This window comes from Haemorhous mexicanus, chromosome 11 (genome assembly GCF_027477595.1).
Source record: "Haemorhous mexicanus isolate bHaeMex1 chromosome 11, bHaeMex1.pri, whole genome shotgun sequence".
Lineage (NCBI taxonomy): Eukaryota > Metazoa > Chordata > Aves > Passeriformes > Fringillidae > Haemorhous > Haemorhous mexicanus.
In genome coordinates, this window is record NC_082351.1 from 4,174,821 (window position 1) to 4,180,837 (window position 6,017).

The window sequence follows — 6,017 nt, forward strand, 5'->3', positions numbered from 1 at the left end:
GAGGTGCAAACAACAATGGCATTGATACCTTCAAAGCTCAATATATCCCAATTTAATCTGCCCCCAAAACCAAGATATTCAGTAGAAGATGAGAGACTGGCACGTTTACTAAATGCACAGAAGAACTCAGAAGGATGGTATTTAACTGCACAAGGATAAATAGTGGTACCCCCCTTGATAATGAGAGAAGTTCTACAAATTAAACATAACGAATGTCATTGGGGTGCAGAGGCATTGGTAAAATTGCTAAAGCAGAATTTAATTTCGGTACGGATGTTAACAATGGCAAAATCAGTCATGTCAAAATGTGATACCTGCTTGAAAAACAACCCAGTGGCTAGGCGACAGGCACAGCTAAGAAGGATTCGGATAGGAATAGAGCCAGGAGACTATTGGCAGGTAGATTTCGTAGAATTGCCAAGAACTCGAGGATACAAATACCTGTTAGTAGGGGTTGACACATATTCCGGATGGCCAGAAGCCCTTCCCTGTCGCACAAACCAAGCAAAGGAAACAGTTAAGTGGTTACTACAGGAAATTATTCCCAGGTTCGGGGTACCCCTAAGGGTATCATCAGATAGGGGGCCCCATTTCATAGCTACAGTAGTAAAAGAAGTAAGTAGATTGCTGGAGATAACTTGGGACCTCCACACACCGTGGAGACCCCAGTCAAGTGGACAGGTAGAGAGGATGAATCAGACACTAAAAAGGCAAATCAGTAAAATATGCCAAGAAGCCAAGCTGCAGTGGCCCCAAGCTTTGCCAATAGCACTGTTAAGGATTAGGATAAAACCTAGGAGCGGGATGTCAGTCAGTCCGGATGAGATATTGTATAGGAAACCATATGAATCTCCTGAGCCTAACCCTAATGTACACGTTAGAGGAAAACAGGAAGTGTATAATTATGTTCTGTCTCTTGGGAAAACTTTAGCTCGGCTCCGGAGCATCCTCGTGTAGAATAGACCAATAACTCTCGAGAACCCAGCTCATAACATACTTCCAGGAGACGAGGTGTACATTAAAAACTGGAATGAAGAACCGCTGAAAGAAAAGTAGAATGGACCCTATCAGGTACTGCTGACCACCTTTACAGCAGTGAAAGTAGCCGGTGTGGACCCCTGGATTCACTATACCCGAGTGAAGAAAGTCCATCCTGGATCACAGACTGTGTAAACTGTGGAACCGAGACTGCAGATAAGATGTGTTTAATTACTTTGAGAATGTTATTAGTAATTGTGCTAATGTTATGGTCATTAACGTCTTTAGGATGTGGGATGCAAAAAGATCAACTAACCACTCTTCATTCTAGAATGAAGAGAGAGGCAGAAACACAAGTGATAAAAATCTCTAACGCAGTTCGAGCTGAGAATGTAATGATTGGATTAGTTAAAGATTTTGCCAAAATACAAAACACCAGTAGAATAACTGCCTGTCTGCCAATACCTAAGGCAGCAGGAGATCCAGTAAACTGGGGAATCATAACATCAAAACTACCTGAAATACAAAAGAACAAAATTGCATGCAAACAGGTACTTGAACCGAGACAGGTGGTCAAGGAAACTTGGGAGAAAGTAGGAACATGGATGAGACCTATGAGCCAGAAAGACTGTATTCTAAGTGATGGCATACTAGGAACCTCTACGGGACAGTCAGGAGGCACCACACAATGGCAATGCTATTTGCCACACTATAAAAAGATCATAGAAAATGTTACAGAAACCACTCTGGTATGGAAGTGTGAGGCCGAGGATCAGAAAGATCAGATAGAGCCTTGGGATAGTGCGTGGTCTGTGAGTATACTTCAAAAATTCCAATATATGGCAAACACCCCTTGGTGTATTAAGTGGGAAGGTTCTGAGAGTGAAACAGATCCAGCAGTAACATACACTGCCACTAGTAGCAGAACGTGGGCAGACAAAGTAAGTTGGTGGGCATGCAATAAAACTTATGACTGCACTTCTGATGATGCAGAGATAAAACAGATACCACCTCTGGCAATAGCCCTACAGATTGGTTGTGCTTGCAGAGGGATCAAACATAAACAAGGCAAAATGAATTATAAAGTGATTATAGGATGTACCAGGAGTACAATTAAAAGTCCAGGACAATTTGTATGGGCAACAAGCGATGGTACCTGGACAACACATCTGCCTGTAGATGGGAAAGTAAAGGAAATTACTTTGGGCCTCCCAACCTTATGTCCAATTTGGAAAAAGTCCCCATTTAATGGAAAACATGAACTTCTGCAGATAAGAGCAAGACGAGAAGTTCTAGACAACAAAAATCCAGATGACACTTGGCAAGAACCCTCTAGTGGAGTGAAACTTGGGTGGGCCCGAGAGTCTTTACTCGGTCCTATAGCAAACTATCAGAATAGAGAGATGCTGTACAAACTTACAGGCCAAGTAGATAGACTAGCAAGAATCACCCGGGAAGGATTTAAAGAATTAAATGTACAATGACAAGCCACCACAAAAATGACTTTGCAAAATCGATTAGCCTTAGATTTGTTACTCCTGAAGGAGCATGGAGTATGTGGATTTTTAAAGGGACGAGTTGATCATTGCTGCGTTCACATCCCAAATGTAACTGCAGATGTAGAATATGACATCAATCAGTTGAAACAAATAGAGCATGAGGCACAAGAAGAGCAGAAGGATTTGACTACAAGCTGGTTAGGAAAAATCTTTAAAGGGTTAGGGTGGAATGTGAGTTCATGGATTAAATCTATCATTGAGAGTGTGATAATCTTACTAATTGTATTCTTAGCAATTTGGTTAATTTACACAATTTTAAGGAGAGAAATACAGAAGAAAACGTCCTGGAACCAGAAAATAATAAAGGCACTGACACGAGATCCACACCCACTATCTTCTGGTTCTCCAGCCCGTGATAGCATCCACGACAACTTTTACATCAACCCTGGATTTGAAGAACATCAAGCATAAATTGAGAAGAAAAGGACTGTATCAAGTGAAAACATTTACACCTATAGTGAAGTGAAAATGCTTTCAAAGAGGGGATAATGATAGTGGTGCCCTGGAAAATGCTAAGATAAACTCTGAAATGTTAAGCCTTGTGTTTTACCTGTGTAAGTAGTATAATTGCTAGCTGAAATGATTGTTTAGTGATTAAAATAATTAATGTATAATCATAAGAAGAACAATGAGAAACTGTATGTTCCTAGTCTAAGGTGGCCATGCTTGGCTGAAACCTATGTATACTATAGAACAATGTAAGTTTAATAATTAACATGAAAGTTATACAACGATAGAATATAAAAGCATATCCATCCCGAACCTATGTCGGAGTCAGATTTGGGTCTTTACCCCTGACACCCAGAGCTCTTCAATAAAAGCACCTGCATATAATCATTTCTCGTGATTATGTGTTCCGGAACGCTAACACAGGGATGGATGTCCATCTCTCTGAGCAACCTGTGCCAGCGTTTCAAAACCTCCCGTGTAAAATATGGCTTTCTTTCATCTAGTCTGAATCGTCCATCTTTTAGATGAAAACCATTCACCCTCTGTCTGGTCACAAAAGGCTCTACAAAAAATTCTGTCCCATCTCTTTTACAAGCGCTCCTAATGTCCTGAAAGGCAGCAATCAGGTGTCCCTGGAGTCTGCTCTCTTCCAGGCTGAACACCGCCAGCTCTCCCAGCCTGTCTCCAAAGCAGAAGGGCTCCAGCCCTCGGAGAATTTTGTCCCTCCTCCGGACTAGAACCAACGTGACCATGTCCTTCCTGTGTGGGGGACCCAGAGCTGGATGCAGTACTCTGTCGTGGTAGAGCCGGAGACAATACAAAGACACATACTCCATTTCCAGAAGGCTTCAAACCCTGTTTCTATTCTAGCATGCCTGCTTTGTCTACATTCTTAGAAAGCTCCTAAGTTTACACTTTGCTCATCGGTCACGAGAGACAAGCAAAGTGCTTCTTGGAATAGGCAGTTACACGTTTCTCCTATTTATCCTTCTTTTTTCAGGTTTCTATGTCAACAACCGTGGAAAAAAATTCTTTCAGGAGTAAACACGGATCCTCTTGTCAAACATCTCAATGGCTCAAAGAAGTCCCTGTAAAACCTCTTCCACAGTACTACAGGTGGAGTGTCACCAGAGCAGAGGGGTGGAATCACCTCCTTCAAGCTGCTGGGCACTCTCCTTTGGATGCACATGCCTGGCTCATGTCCAGCCTCTCATCTAGCAGCACCCCCAAGTCCTTCTTGGCAGGGCTGCTCTCCATCCTTTCATGGCCCAGCCTGTGAGATCAGCTGGGCTGGGACTTTGTCACAACCCTTGGACAGAGGAGATGGGCAGGATGAGCTCCCTTCCGAAGAGGGCAGATCCCACTCCCCGCACAACTCCACCCTGGCCATGAGGTCACAGCAGGCCATGAGGTCCCAGAGGTCCCAGAGCCCCGTGGTTGCACAGCAGCACAAGGACCGAGCATTCAGTCCCTGAGCACAACTGTTGCGGCAGCAGCGGCGGTGGCAGCAGTGGTGCTGACATTGGGACAGCGGTGTCAGGACAGCGGTGGCAGCAAGAGCTGCAGGACTGGCAGAGGGCAAGGCACCATGGCCCTTGCTCTGCGCCTCTTCCTGCTGCTCCTCCTGGCCGTGGCCCTGCCTGCCAGGGCTGCCCAGGCTGGTCTGCTGTACGTGCAGGGAGTAGGTGAGCCGGCAGCCTGGCTCCCCTTTCCCGGGACAGCGCTCCCTGCTCCCCGGGAAGCGCTGGGGATGGTTTTCCCCAGGCCTTTAGGAAGGGTTTCCACTGGGGGAGGGAGAGAGCCTCCACGGGCCTGGGGCTGGTCCTGTTTTTCCTCTCCAGTAATGTGTCACAGAGCCAGCCCTGAGCTCCCCAGGGCCCTGTGCAGCTTTGGCCTTGTCCATTGACATCTGCCTCCCACGGCCTTACCCAACCCCCTGGCAGTGCCCAGCTCCCTAAGGCATGAAGGGGATTCCAGCACACCATGGAAATGGGTCTGGTCTTTGCTCCCCTCTAGATGAGCGTGCTAGGAAAGGTTCTCCAGCAGCTCGACTCCATGAAGATTTGCAGCCTCTTAAGCCTCCTGCCGGTATGTTATCCATGTTCCCCTCAGAGAATAATCATTGACAACCTGGCGGGAACCAGGTGACAGAAGCTTCTGTGGCTGTTGGGTTACAGGGGTGTCTGCAGGGAGGACTTTTCAAGCTCCTTTCCTGCTTGCTGTGGAGAGTTTTGTGCAGGGCTGGCTTGAAGAGAAGGGCCATAGCCCGGCTGACTTGACTGTGCTAAGAGATATTTAGGCCAAGGGTAGCTCCAAGGGCAAAGTTTCCCTTGAGAACAAAGAAGCTTTATAAGAATGTGCAAAAAGAGATGCGAACGCGGAACAGAAATTGTTGCTTAACTACAGGAATGTAGAAGTTGTTAGTGATAACTCGCAATGACGAAAAATGCAGCCTAACCAATAAGGAGCTATGATTTTGCAATATGCATGAGCTGATTAACTAGTGTATTTAATCATGAGAATAATGATAATAAATTGAGACTTGCTGATGACCACCTGGTGTCCGCGTCTCCCTTCTCCGACAAATGGTTGACCCCGACGTGCCTCTGTCGCTTTTAAAAAGAAAACAGGGGAGAACGTGCCACGGTCGGTGAAGTAGCGTTGGGGCCCGACGCAACCGGGTCGGTGTCAAACGACGCAGGGAAGACACCCTCAGGAGCTACAGCGGTGGTCCTGGGCCATACGTGCTGCCGGAGCCGGAGAGTTGCAACAGCGCTGACGATACAATGGACAGGCAAGCAGCATATGATTTATTTATTCACCACTTAGATAGGAGGGGGGTAAAAGAAATAGATTTAAAAAAGGAACTCCCGGGGCTGTTAGCTTGGGGATATGCGAAAGGTTGTTTTTTAAATCCGCACACGGTGCATGAGCTTACAGAATGGCGTAAGTTAGGAGATGTATTGTGGGACGCAGTTTTGGAGGACGATAAGACGGCAAAAAAGCTAGGGAAGGTCTGGAGAGTAGTGC